Genomic DNA, 15,071 nt, shown 5'->3' with positions numbered 1-15,071 from the left:
TTAAAAGGACCCCCACTCCCTCCAAAAAGGAGGGAAGGGAGAGATTCCTCTTCTCCCCCCCTCCGCTTTTACATCTGAGCAATAGTGTAGATAGGAAAGGGATGAAAGGGTTTTGTTGTGTGCCTGTATATTACCTTCAGGTATCTCGTTGCAGTTGCTCTGCCAACCAGAACTAGATAATTTCTTAGAAGCAAGCATTGAACTGTAATGGTGGATTTCACTTTAGCTGAAGTGAAATCATAATTAGAGCTGAACCACATTTAGGGTAAACGTATGCAAACTGTTCTACTTCGAATTTGTTTGCAACCATTCCAAGTTATGTTTCTGCATTTGGAATTTGACTTCCGCCCCCTTCCTTTTCCTGAAGTTGCCAGAACGAACACTCGATGTTTAAAAAAGAGAGAGAGGGGTCCCAATCTACGGATTACAGACACCATTAAAGAAAGGAGGTGGGTAGATTAGGAGTCCCATTGCTATAATGGCGGCATAACCTTAGCGAGTTAGATGACTCCATCAAATGATGCCGGCTGTCCAATGAAACGTCATTGTAACAGGCTCGACCGTTCAATCAGGCACAGGAATGCAACAATGAGTGGGTGAACCTTCTTTCTGGAAGACCAAAGGTTTCTAAGTTATCCCTGTTTGATGGTTCATGACAGTTTGTTTAGTGGCCAGACAGGTGTTGGGTGCTTCAAAGCCCCACCTCCTTTGTCAGGCACCCACTCAGAGGCCATGCTTGGAGGAGGCAGGGCGAGGAAGCCAGGCCGCTGCCTCTGAGTGGGCACCTGCCAGTGGTGGAGGGGCTTCGAAACACTGAACACCTGTCTGGCCGCTAAGTGAACTGGCCTGTACATCCGAACCCACTGGTTTGTGCCCATCTCTACTCCTGACATCTTCCTGTAGAGTCAGAGAGGGTTCAGGTCAGGCCACTAAAGAAATTAGCAAGGCGCAAGACACACGCAGCCCCTGCTGGGTAAGATGTTCAAGGGGAAGCATCCTGTCAAAAGCCAGGCAGGTAAATAAGAGAGTTAACAGGCAGAGGCCAGTTCCATTTGAGGAAGCCTAGGAACAGAGAGGGGTGGCAAAAAGGAAAATGCTGAGTTAAGAGACAATGAGGGGGAGCAAGGGGTGAGAGAGCAACGTGCTGATTTATGGGAACAACATGTGCTTTGTGTGTTTTAATCAGAGGCTGTAGGCAAGAGGAACTTGTACAGCAATTCAGAGTAGGAAACATTCAATTATGCAAAAATATTAGGCTATGTTGAGAAGGCAAAAGGTTAAGGTGCTTTCTTGGACTGAGAAGGCATGTATGTACTTAAACTGGAAGGATGAAAAAGTTCCTTTGCAATGGAAAGGAGAATTATAAGTAGTCATAAATCACTGGTGTCCTGATCCCAACAGCAGCAGTTTGGCTGTGATTATTATTATTTTTTTAACTACTAAAGCCTCCCTGTCCCCATTCCTATCCTGAGGCTCCCAAAGACTTCTCCAGGGCAAAAAGGTGCCGTAGCAAGCCTGAGAACATAAAAGGAAGAGGACAGGTTGCTTTGAACTACCTTACATTAAATGCTTCCAGCTCCTGATCCAGGTTATGTGGCACAAAGTTATGCAAACAGAATTTTGCCCAGTGGATCAGACCAGGAGTGTGCCCTAGCCCAATTATTATTTCCACACACTGCCCAACCAGAGGCTGGTGTAGGACATGAAAACAGAAGTCTCCCCCTGTTACTGTTGTTCCCCAGAAAGTGGTGTCTTCTAAGTTGCGATAGTAATGTTTGAATATCAGATTCTCAGCAGATGCATACATGTGCCACTGCTGCCACTGCATAGGCTCCCACCTGCCCCAAGTAGGGCCACAGCCTTAGCATATGGTATTATCTGTGCATAGCCCTGTCTTGTCTGATACTGACATCTGCATTGCAATGTGTATCCCTGTGGGGAATGGCAGCACAGATGTAAGACTATCCTGCGTACAAGCTGTCCATCCTTCTGATACTATTTCATTTAAATGTCAAATAAAATTGCATTTGTCAATTCATTTTTGACTTACGGTGACCTTTGTCAGGTTTTTCCAGGTAGAGAAAACTCAGAAGTGGTTTAGCTTTCCCTTCTTCTAGGGCCACCCTGGGATTCTGCAGCTTGCCCAAGACCACATAGGCTGGCTCTTCTCCCAGGAAGGACAGCGGAGAATCAAACTGCCAACCTCTGGCTCCACAGCAAGGGATTTAAATCACTAAGCTGTCCAGCCTAATTGAGCTATTTTAAAAACTAACAAATAGATTATAGCATCATATACTGTTATTATTAAAATATCTCTTACTCATTATTATATCAAGAATAGAGTAGCATAATTGTCCCTCTAGAAGTTGCCCCCCCCATGGAAGACAACTGGACTTTCATCAGTGTAGGCCTGTTTACGTCACTGGCACTGACTGGATAGTGGATTATCTAGATCCCTTAAAGAGCATCTTGAAGCCTGAGTTTTGATAGGGAACCATCCTTAGTCATGCTGATGGATGGCTCTCTCAAAAGAGGAGCAAAGGGAACATGACCCTGTGGACTGTCTCTCACCTTTCAGTGACTTTTGATACCATCAGCAATGGTGGTTGATGGATCAGCTTTAGAGTTTGGATGTAAGAAGCATTCCTGCCTTAAGAGTCAGTTTCAGAAAGAGGTGCCAACTAATCACTGCTCAGCCCCATGACAATTGAACTGTTGGATTTTGCAGGGTTCCATCTTATCCTCTCTGTTTTTGACATCTACATAAAGCTACTGAGTGGTGTCATGATGAGATCTGAAGTGCCAGCAGTATGCTGATGACACAGCTCCCTTTCCTTGTGTCAGCTGAATCAGATGAGGTATTGAAAGTACTGAGCCATTGTCTGGATTCAATAATAGGTTGAAGGAGTGGCATCAAACTGCTTAATTGTGATTAGAAGGAAGCTGTTTTAGGGGGCAGCTCTGATGTCTGGGTTCAGCCTGTTCTAGATGGGGTTACAGTTCCTCACTTAAAAGCCCAGTTCAAGGTCCTGTTGCTTACCTCTAAAATCATCAGTGGCCTAGAACGCAACTATATTGAGTAAGGGGTGAGTATATGGATATTTTCCCCACTGTTTGGTCCACTGTGGGGATGGACTGGTTCACTTCTTTTGCTGGTGACCAGACAAAATAAATGCTAGTGCAAACCATCCCGTCTCCAGAGTGTTCCTACCCATATCTTTCTGACTCCTTGACAGGGGCTACTCTTCTTTAGGTTTGGGTAAGATTGTTCCATTTTGTTTCATTTCTAGCATGTGTAATCACTAGGATTGAACCAAAGCAGAGCTTGCTGCTTTAAATTTCCTATCTGGTTTCAGTTTCCCAATAACATTAAGCTTAGCCACTTAATGATATGGGGAAATTAAAAGCTTCCTCTGCTCGTCTATGTTTGCAGGGTAAGATAGCCCAGCCATGTATGTTTTGCTCCATGGAGGGGCAGAGGAAAGACACTTAGAGACATTTAAAGTTTATTAGGGCAGTGTTGATGCACTGTACCTTTTAGGGGTGAGGTGAAATGAAAGCTTCCTCCCAGAAGGAGCAAGGAGGTCTCTTGAGATATGTGTCCCATATAGATGGAAGGATTTCACCAAATCACATTACTGTACCTCTATGCAACCTTAAGCAACCCTGTTTAGATCATTCCAGCCTGTTCCAATCGAGCCAGCTAGTCAAGCCCTAACTCTCTCTCTCTAGCCTCTCCTGGCTTTAAATTCTTGGTGAATGGTTCTTCTCCATGTATGTGCATTATATCATGATATTTACAAGGGTCAGAGGCTTTTCTTATGTGGTTGTACAAAGGCAGAATGTCCTTCCAGTGGATGTAAAGTTGGTGCCAACTTCATTTTTTGCTTCAATTAAAAATATTTTTGTTTGTCCAGGCAGTTTGAACTCAGTTTATGAAGCCAGATACTGTAGCTCCCAGTTTTATGCATCTTCTGTCTTTTTCTGTTGTAATTTGTTGTGTTTATGGCAGGAATTTAAAATTAAAATTCTTGTTATTTTTCATAAACCACTGTAGTATGCAAACATAGAGAGTAGTATATCAATACTTGTAAGTAAATATACTGTATACGTAAACAAATGGGACCTTGCATTGCAGAGCTTGATTGCTTCCAGATGGCTATTTCTCATCTTTCCTTCTCACCTTTTAAAAGTCTTTCCAGATATTTAGTTATATTGACACCATTTTTTGAACATCAATTTGGTGGCAGAAATGGCCCTTACCATTAGGCAGACTGCCGCTGTGATTGCTGATCATGAGAAGATAGCAGAATGTTACTTTATTTCTCATTATGGTACTTTTATTGCCAATGAGCAGTAGGGGTAGTAGGCTTGTGATCTGTTTTTTTCTGCCTCATCTGCCTAAATATTTGGCCAACCAATTGGGCTAAGCAAAACGTGTTCCTTTTTTCCTTAGCCCAATTAAGGCATCTGCCCAGTAGGGATTTGGGAATTTGCTTTGTGCTAGCATGGTTACCCCTGCTTTTGTAAATAACTTGACTGACCTCATTGGATATTATGTATCTTGTGTCTTGGGTTAATCCTAGTAGTTGTATCTTTTCCCCATTTTTATTTCTAAAATAATATCACTAAGGCTATTAATGTTATACTATACTGCATTATGATTGTTGTGAAAGATCAATGCATTGGTCAGTTGCAAGGAAGTGATAATAAACTTATTGCTGTTATTCTACTTTAGAACATATCGAATCGAGTTTTTAAAAAGCAAGTTATGCCTTGACTTGCTTTTTTCAACCCTCAGCAAAAAGAAAATGTTCATAGGCAGCTTCTGATCAGAGCAGGAGGGCCTTCCCCACCCCCTTTGCCCATGAGCCACCTATGCTAAGGTTCCAATTTTTAAAAGCATGACATTATGTAGATAAGGTTTGCTTATGCACATCTATTTATCTGTCTGTCTTTCTGTCTATCGAGAGAAAGAGAGAGAAGCTGTGTCTTAAGTATCAAACAATACTGCAGACACTATAAGCAACCAACATGCTCTGTAATATCAACTCTCTCTATTCAAGGGCTCAACATTCCCTCTCCAGGGCATTACCCACATGAGCATCATCCAGGCAAATTTTAATTTCTCCACGAGTTTTCCTTAAGTGCCAAGTGCCACTCTGGCGTTGATTTAGTACCATGGCGGTGGTGTATAATGGTTCTCTGGTGATTAATACCAGCCATTTGTTCAAAGCTAACAGCCCCAGTATGACAGCCATAGATAAATTAACAAGGTTAGAAATATGCTAAAGAAAACATTTATGCAGTGGATCAAGTGTAGTATATGATAGCTATATACATCAGTTTTGTATATAACAAGCTATTAATGATGAGCACAATGCGCTTTAGTAATTCTCCTTCCCTCCCCAATTCCTCTGTAATTGTTCTGAAGTCACTCATACGGAGCTTGATAAAGCAGGCTGGTTTGTGAGGACGTTAATAGTTTTTACGTGCTTGGAAGTGGGTATTGCAAGCAGATGGAGCAGAGGACAATTTTGGCATTATAGTTCTAACAGGAGCATTTGTTAAAGCTCAGCCAAGGTATGGAGCTGATCTGAGCTGTAAATTACAGGGCCTTTTGTAGAGATCACAGTATTTACCTGACAGCAACATCCCCCAGTGATTGAAGCTGTTGAAAACAGTTCAGTATATGCAAACCTCCCATTAGCTGGAGCAGGAAGCCAGAAACTGGATCTACAATGAGAAATCGAAGGAAAGAATGATTGATGTACCTAGGAAGGGTTTTATGTGTGTCCATGCAAAACGAGGAGGATGTATCATGAAGAATTGCTAGTTGTTATTCATGGTTCTTCCTAATAATCAGTTTCTCTCATTTGTAATGACTTCATTTATTTCATAACTGAGTACTACACGAGAGCACAGCATAGACAGATTATTTGTTTCGTTTGCTACTCGCAGCCACTGGATTGTGCTCTGCTTACAGATCAAGTTTTGAGTGCTATTGGAGCCAAATACATTCTTCAGTTTGGGCACTCATGTGTTGGAATTAACACCAGGCATATTTCACCACCTTGGACTGGCAGGCCAGGTGTGACTTCTCCTGAATAGAGGGAGCCTTGCCATAGTCATCCATGCCTAATAACAACATCAACTACTGTAGCGTACAGTGTAAGAGGATGTATTTCAAGACTTTTCAGAAACTTAATTCAGTGAAGTCAGCAGCTCATTCACTGATGGACACAGATGGTTTGGAGTAGATTGCTTTTTCTTAACAAATCTCACTGGCTCTCACTGTGTTTACAGGTGCAACGCAAATGTGATGGGCTTGACCCAAATATAGCTGGGAATCCCAGCATCACAAGGAGTATTGATTTCTGTACTTACCTGCCCATGTCCTTACGGATTCTTGGGATGCTCTTCTTCAAATGCGCTGATGTCAGTGGGTGGTTACTAGAAACCTACTTTTCCAGTGGTGGCTTTCCATCTCTGGAATACGTACCTCCCATTTGCTCAGCCCCCTGGTTTGTATGCCTTGCACGCTCTGCTGAGTTTCAGGCATCAGGTTAAAATATTTTTATTTTTCCAGACCCTTCAATTAAGTTTACTGTTGTTTCATCTATTATTATTCTTAGCATGCTTTTGTTTCAGAGTTTTTCTTTATCTACTGCCATTTCAGTCATTTTAAAGCTTAGGTTTGCTCTATTCTGTGTGTTCATTTATAAAGAACTGTGCTGCTTTTATTGGTTTTTTGGCCCATTTAATTCTATTTTACACTGTATGTAAGCTGCCAAGAGGTAGAAATATATTAAAGGAAGAGCTGAAATAAATTAAATGTCATTAAGTTTAAGTCTCACAAACTCATACACAACAGATAGAGGCACAAATATATGTTAATTTTTGTTGTTGTGCGCTGCCAAGTCAATTCTGACTTATGGAGACCCTTTTCAGGGTTTTCTAGGTAGAGAATACTCAGAAGGGGTTTGCCGTTCTCTTCTTCTAGGGGTGCCCTGGGACTGTGCTGCTTGCCCAAGTTTCTGATCTTCCAGGAATTGTGTTAGGTTGTAAAAGCTGACTTGACTTCATGTATATAATGTGTTATTTTTAGGGACCATTATATATGAAGTCAAGCTAGCTTTTACAACCTAACACAATTCCGGGAAGATCAGAAATCAAATCCTTCTAGTTTAGGCTACCAAAGAGCCAAGAGGAATGAGAACTTACATGAGTTCCTCCCTCCATAAGCCCCAGATCAAAAAGCATTTTTATGTGTGTATGTTTCCTAGGGCAGAAGCTTCCTTGGTCAGTTTATCCTGATTAGCAGCAGGTAGGGGGGAAGAAGAGTGGGACGTGGTGGCGCTGTGGGCTAAACCGCAGAAGACGTTGTGCGCTGCAGGGTCAGAAGACCAGCAGTCGTAAGATCGAATCCACGCGACGGAGTGAGCTCCCGTCGCTTTGTCCCAGCTCCTGCCAGCGTAGCAGTTCGAAAGCATGCAAATGCGAGTAGATAAACAGGGACCACCTCGGTGGGAAGGTTACAGCGTTCCGTGTCTAAGTCGCACTGGCCATGTGACCACGGAAACTGTCTTCGGACAAACGCTGGCTCTACGGCTTGGAAATGGGGATGAGCACCGCCCCCTAGAGTCGAACATGACTGACTAAAATGTCAAGGGGAACCTTTACCTTTACCTTAAGGAGGAAGAATGTGATGAATGACCTATGCCAGGAACTGGACAAGGGGAGTGTGTCCCTGTTGGTTCTCCTGGACGTCTTAGTGGCTTTCAGTACCATCAACCATGGCACCTTTCTGGCCCATCTCTCTGGGACTGGACTTGGAGGCACTGTTTTATGGTTCTGAAAGAACTCAGAAGGTGGTGCTTTGGGGACTCCTGTCTGACACCCTGGCTGCTGGGCTGTGAAGTCCCTCAGGGTTCTTGTTCTGTCACCTGTTTTATTTAACATCTTCATGAAACCATTGGGACATGCTGTCTGGAGTTTGGGGGGTTCATCGTCACCAGTATGTGGATGTCACTCAACTGTAGGTCTCCTTGCCATCTGATACCGAGGAAACTGTTTCAATTCTAAATCACTGTTTGGTGTCAGTAATCGACTGGATGAGGCTGAATAAATGGAAACTTAATCCAGAGAAGACAGAGTTGAAGACTCTGCTTACATTCCCACTGATAACATAAGGTGTGCAGCTTGGGAGTGCTCCTGGGTTCATCTCTGAGCCTGGATGTACATGTATTGGCAGTGGCTTGGAGTACGCTAGCTGTGTCCATCCCTGGGAAAAGTCTGATCTGGCCACAGTGACCAATGCCTTTGTGACATCCCAGCAAGATTACTGTAATGTGCTCTACGTGGGGCTCCCTTTAAAGAGTGTCAGGAAACTTCAGTGGGTACAAAATGCTGCAGCCAGATTGCTGACAGGGTCTGGTCATAAGGATCACATAATCCCCCCCCCCCCGTTACTGCAGCTTCTTTAGCTGCCGATCCATTTTCCAGCACAATTTCCGCTGAGAGTGGTATAGATTTACCAGATGAGCGGGATATAAATAAAATAAAATAAATAAATAAATAAATAAATAAATAAATAAATAAATAAATAAATAAATAAATAAATAATTCAAAGTACTGGTTAAATGGCTTGGGTACAAGCTAACCCAAGGATCGCATCTCCCTTTATGAATCTGCTTGAGTGTTAAGAACATCAAGGAAGGCTTTGTTTTGGTCCCACCACCCTCACAGGTTCATTTGGTCAGGACACGAGGGAGGGCCTTCTCTGCCATTGCTCCCAGACTCTGGAACACCCCCCCCCAGGAGGCCAGGCTGGCCCCATCTTTGCTTTCCTTCTGCAAGCAGGTGAAAACCTTTGTTTTCAGGCAGGCTTTTCTATAATGACTGACTCCCTGAGAGGGGTCTTTAAATGGATTGTTGTGCCTTACTGCTTTGAGTGTGTTTGGTGTTGCTTTTTTAGTGTGGTATTCCGGGCAGCGCCCCAGAACAGAAACCCTGTTTCTGTTGTCCTGCCTGTACCATTAGTCTAAAGACCCCCTAGGAATACTACTTAGTCAATGACCTGGCCTTGCTGTTGGCAAATGAGGCCTTTGTGGAGAAACAAGAAACACACATGCCCAGGCAAGGTCTGGGTTGGAGGGTATCTAAAAGGGTAGAGTGTGGATCTGTTCAGTGTGCCCTTTATCTTAGCACAGAGGAGGTGAGCTTCCATCAATCCCTGACTAGGCTTGTATCCAATATGGTTTGTCCAGCAACAAATGAAAGAAGAACCGGTCCCTCCTCCATTGCTTTGCATATAACCCATAGATCTGTTCTGGAGAGTTACATTGGCATGCCTTTGGAACAAATCTGAAGAGTCTGTGGAATGCTATAGGATGGAGGGGGGAAGGAAAAGTCTTGTATAAACCGAAGTTCCTCTTCATATAAAACTGAATATAGACTCAAGGTTCGCCTTACCAAATATATATATTTATTTATTTATTACATTTCTTTTCAAAATGTTGATATAGTCAGGGCAGCTCCTTTTAACACTTGAGTCTCAAAGAGCCAGGCTTAAGTGCAGTATTGATTCAGAAGCATCTTTGAAGAGCTAGTCACTAATGCTGAACTTCTTCGGTTGCACAGCTATACTGTATTCCTCTTGCTGTCTGTTCACTGAGGAAAATAACATGGTTAGGTTTATTAATAATGATGATGATGATTGTAGTAGCAGCAGCAGTATTCGTTTCCTGAGAAACATAAAGAGTGAAATCATGATGAATTCACCATGTTTGTTTTCAAATAACTATCATCCAACAATTCTTTTCTGTATGTTTTGACTGGTCACTTGGTCTTCATGATTTGTAACTCTCTTTTTTATCTGCTTTTATAACATCACAGAGATCCTTTTGTCAAGCAGGGAGAGGACCTCCAGCCTTTTCTGAAGTGGTGCCTCTGGAGTGAAACTGATGCTGTATCCAAAATGAAGTTGACAGGAGCGTCGAGCCCTCTTGATTTAGAGAAAGATGGAATAAGCTTCAGATGGTCTGATGCTATTAAATGTATGCCAGAGTCTACCTAGGACTTGTTGATAATTTTCCCAAATCTTGTCATCATTTTATATTTCTGGACATCAAACCACTTGTACTCCAAGTGAGCTATTTTCTGTGTTTCCAGTCTGTTTTAGCTTAGCTGCTCTTATTTTGAGCCAATTACAACCACAGTAAATTTCATTTAGAAAATGATTAGGATATTATTTAGGAAAGCTTAAGAAACTCATGGTTCCATAACCCTTTGCTGTCTCAAGGGAATTGCGAACAGCAGTCAGAATAAACCCATCGGGATTACAAAACAAGTGAGGAACCTGAAAACAAACATTGTAGATTGGCATGACTGGCATGGTTGGCTGTAGCGTTCAGCCCTGCCCTCACCTGTCCGTCACAGCTGTGCAATGGTACAGCAGCCAATGGGGGGACAGAAGGTGGTGCTAAAGGGGGAGGAGCTGGGATATAAAGGGGTGTGTATGGTGTTTGAGAAGGGAGATTGGAAAAGAATTTGAGAGAGTTAGAGATTAGTGTGTCTGTGGGCCTGTGAGCCAAAAGGTCAGTGAGAGAAGAGTCTGTGTGTCAGTGTGAGAGAGTTATTGATTAACCACTTGTGATTTACCTGTTTTATTTTATTAATCAAATAAACAAGTTTAAGTTTTAAAGTAACACGTGATTCAGTGATTTATTGGTGTTGAAACAGCAATACCTGGTGGCAGCAATTTCAGAAGAAGAGTGAGCATCCCTGGAGGCCTGAGAGAATAGAGGCTCCAGTGTGCCCGCTACCTTGGCATGACTTGATTGCTTGCCCGATCACAGAAGCTGTGCCCTGCCAGGTCCTTGCCAGAAGTCTGCTGCTACTTCTATGCTTCCTGTTTAGTGTTATTCTGTGTTTAGGATGACAACGTTCAGTCTGGTGTGAACATTTGGGTACTACATACTCAGTTTAGCAGAGAATTAAGCAAGAGTGGTATACGAATATATTCTAACCCTCATTAGTGCTTGATTCTATCAATGATGATCACTCATTTCTTTAGAGAATCTAACTGCTAGCATTGTGGCTTCATCGATAGAACTGCTGTAAAATGTGGGAGGCACATGAATAGTACCTCAAGAAGAGGGAAAATGTCTAAAGTTACAAAGAACAGCAAGCATTTCTAAATGGAGGAGGGGGGTATGAAAGTATTTTTGCTGTGCCATTTACTAAGACATAGATAATTCCTTTAAGCTTTAACGCAGAAGCTTGGCTTACCTGCTATCTTTTCCCTAAGCAATCTGCCTGAAACTTTCAGCGAGCTGGGAGGCGTATAGAAGATGATGTGTTCCTTATCAAAGCCAAGCAAACACCACCTCCTTTCCAGAGAGCTACTCACCAAGAGCTTTAACAAAGCTAAGAACCATCTGGCCCAAGATCTAGAGGCCAAGCAGATGGCAGACCAAAGCTCACATTAAGAAAGGGCTGAGATAGCCCAGTCCTCTTCTTTGTCTGCAGTACCTAGCCACTAAAGACAGCGGGCAAAACTGTACATAATCTGATTCATCAACCATAGTCATATGGAGGTTAGAAATAACCAGAGCTAAACATCACCTGTAGCTCTAAATCTAGCTACCAGCTGGATTAACCTATTCCCTGACAAACTGAAAAACTGGCACATCTGCCAGCCACTCCTTAGTTTGGGCACTTGAAATTGTCTTTTAAACCTGCTGTATATTTCTCTCTATTTTATTATTATTTAATTTATTTAAAATATTTCTATGCCACCATTCTTCCCAGAAGGACCCAAGACGATTTGTTATTTGCCCTCTTTCCTCACCTGAGGATGTGAGAGAGAAGGATGGCTACCTTTTCTCTTCCTTCAGCAAAGGAACCTCAAGGGCAAAGTCCAGTGTGTGTGGTGAGGGGTGGCAGTGCTAGTGCATGAAACATGTTAGCATCACACTTATATTTACCAATAAATATAAGTGTCCCATCATCTCCAGAGTGCATAGTTATGAAATGGCATAGCTGAGAAGAATAGACATTGTGATCTAACACATCCAGAGGGCACCAAGTTGGGAAAGATTGTTAAAGCAGTCTTTTCCACAAGCTTTAGTTTTGCCTTCTTGGGATTAATTTTAGAAGTCGCTTGCTTTGTTTGTTTGTTTGTACACACCTGGATATTTTTAATAAGAGATTTTCAGGGCACAGTAGATATGCAACATACCCATACACCATTAGGGCTTTTTTTTCATGTATTCGCTGGCCTCTTCAGTCAGTCAGTAAGGAGAATTGGAATTCACCTGCACTTCGTGGTTAGAGCAGTCGGGTATCAGTATGAAAGCTGTGCCTCATTTCTGTGGAATCCTGGGACTTATAGTTTGCTGAGGTGCTTAGAATTCTGCTTAGAATTCTTTGCTGTAATCATCATCGTCTTAGAACTGCAGAGCAGGAAAGGACTCTGTAGATCATTGAATCCAGCCCCTGTCAAGGAGGCACAGTGGGAAATCAAACTCCCAATTTTTGGCTCTACAGCCAGGTACCTAAACCAGTGGTTCTTAACCTTTTTGAAAGAAACGCCCCCTTGAGCCATTGAGGAAGTTATCATCGCCCCCTCCCTGAGGTGATGATATCTTACCTACCTACCTACCTACCTACCTACCTACCTACCTACCTACCTACCTACCTACCTACCTACCTACCTACCTACCTACCTACCTACCTACCTACCTACCTACCTACCTACCTAGTCTCCCTGCCCACCCGGGTGCGAGGCAGCGCTTCATGGGGCGAGGATGAGGACCCAAGAGACCCTTTCCTTCCACCCAATCCACACTCAGTGCTCCCTTAAAGGAGAAAGGCGAGACGTGGCAGGTAGAAAGAGCTGGATCATTTGGCAGCAGCAGCACCGGATCTACTGCCAGCACTGCGGCTGCAGTTGCCTTCACAGGTTTGGCTCACTCCAGCGCCCCCCTACTGCCCCCTTCTGTTCTTTCGCCCCCACACCGCCCCTTTTCGTTCTACCGCCCCCCTGAAAAATGAAATCGCCCCCTGGGGGGCATTATTGCCCACGTTAAGAACCACTGACCTAAACGACTGAGCTATCCAGCCGAACACTAGAGCCACATTGTCCTGAACTACAGCAGAGAATTCTGTATATCTTACAAAGCTCCAAGTTCCAGATTCTGTAGGAAGGAGGAAGTGTAGTGTATTGATGTATGGGAGCATACATACAGGGGAATGCAGATGTGCCATGAAATGAAAAGGAGGAAGTGTCACCATGTTGGGGCATTTGGAATGATTGGGACTGTGGATGTAGTTAATTTTTGAGCAGAAACCCATTTTCTGGGGATGTCTGCATTTATATGGAGGGAATTTCTGAGAAATCGAGGTAGACCAACAAGAAGCCAGTCTTCAAATAAACAGCAGCTGATTGTTCCAAAATATCTGTTCTGAAAAGCCTCGGTTACCCTGATTAGTGCCTGGATTAGAGTAGATTTCTAATGAACAGCATCTCAGTCTTTTATTGTTCTCCCTGTGCTTCTGAGAAGATGATATCTCTATGGCTCAAGCAATATGAAATGCATTTTTCTTTCACACAGTAAGCAGTTTTTAAAAATCTAAATGAAGTAACTCTGAAAAGGCCAACTGACAGAAAGGCTCACTAAGGCTTCAAGAGCCAAGTTATTTTAAATGAAAGCAAACAACCAAAAAAGTTAGTTGGGTTTTCTTTTCTTCTTAATTAGCCACATAATAAGAAAAGAGTGGAAGCGCTAGGTATGGTCTGTGTCAGTTTCATGCATATACAGTCATAATGTCATCTACCCTGTTGCATATGAGTCTTTGAGTGACTACTCCTGAGATAAAATAATATGAGGTTTGCATTAGTTTGCAATGTTGTTTGTAAGGCATTCCCTTAGTATCGAATTCCAGAGGGAAAATTGCCTAATTTGTACCATATCCAATCAAGTTCATTAGTGTCTCAAGAACAAAAGAATATTGTGACATTAATTTTGGTGAATGTCATTCAGCCTGCATTCCTGTTCACCTCTACTTCAGAGTACAGTACACTGCACTGGATGCCATGGGACTTATTTTTTGAGTTCAGCTGTACAGTATAGTCACTCACGTAGAAATCCTAAAGAAACTTAATAGAGATTAGGCTAGAAATACGCACCAATGCCCTCTCAGAATCATTTGCCCTCTTTATGGTAGAGAAACACAGGGGGTACCCTTTCACTAGGTTTATCTAGGCCATGGGGAAGGGGAATTTGGCAGCAATTTCCTACAACTGGCCATAGTACAGCTGCTGCTTCTTTTTCCTGTAGGATTAGTGTTTTGTAATAGTTTGTGTAAGGAGACTAGTCCCTAATGCTCCCTACCTGGCATCATTTTCTTGTACAGTGTGCTGGCGGCAGGGAGACAGCAAAAAGTGGGAAATGATGGAGAACATTTAGCAAAGTGAACTTTGGTTTATTTATTTATTTATTTATTGGACTTATATACCGCCCCATAGCGCTACAAGCACTCTCCGGGCGGTTTACAATTTAATTATACAGGCTACACATTGCCCCCCCCCCCCAGCAAGCTGGGTACTCATTTTACCGACCTCGGAAGGATGGAAGGCTGAGTCAACCTTGAGCCGGTTACCTGGGATTTGAACCCCAGGTCGTGAGCACAGTTTTAGCTGCAGTACAGCGTTTTAACCACTGCGCCACGATGCTCTCTCGAGGTTTCAGGGGAAGGAAGCAAAAGTGAACTCTAGAGTGTTTTATCAGGAAAATGTATTCTGAAAATGCTTAGGCTCATTTTTGCTTGTCATTTTTTTAGGATTTCAGCACCTTCCCAGAGCCTTCCAAATATTATTTTGGAGGCATCATTGTAAATACTGTATATAGTTTGTCCCAATGGCAGATTCTTAAAATACGACTCCTTCCTTTCACTTTCGGTAGCAAGTATGCACAAGGACAGTGTTATGTCCTCCTCCAGAAAGGGATGGAGCTGCTGCTGTTCCTCAGTTTGTCCTCACATTTCCCAACACGTAGTTTCCACAT

The 15,071-nt window shown here is 42.9% G+C and overlaps 1 long non-coding RNA gene across 1 annotated transcript in view; it reads left to right on the top strand.

Moving 5' to 3' along the window:
* The window catches only part of LOC140704539 (uncharacterized), a 61,172-nt gene extending 50,475 nt beyond the window's left edge, over positions 1-10,697 (top strand). Inside the window, exon 3 of the long non-coding RNA XR_012083776.2 lies at positions 9,898-10,697. This is a non-coding gene — a long non-coding RNA (uncharacterized LOC140704539). The remainder of the gene's footprint in view (positions 1-9,897) is intronic.
* The last annotated feature ends 4,374 nt before the right edge of the window (positions 10,698-15,071 follow it).

Source organism: Pogona vitticeps, chromosome 2 (assembly GCF_051106095.1).
Source record: "Pogona vitticeps strain Pit_001003342236 chromosome 2, PviZW2.1, whole genome shotgun sequence".
Lineage (NCBI taxonomy): Eukaryota > Metazoa > Chordata > Lepidosauria > Squamata > Agamidae > Pogona > Pogona vitticeps.
Note: the sequence above shows the minus strand (reverse complement) of the source record. Positions and strands in the feature narration are given on the sequence as shown.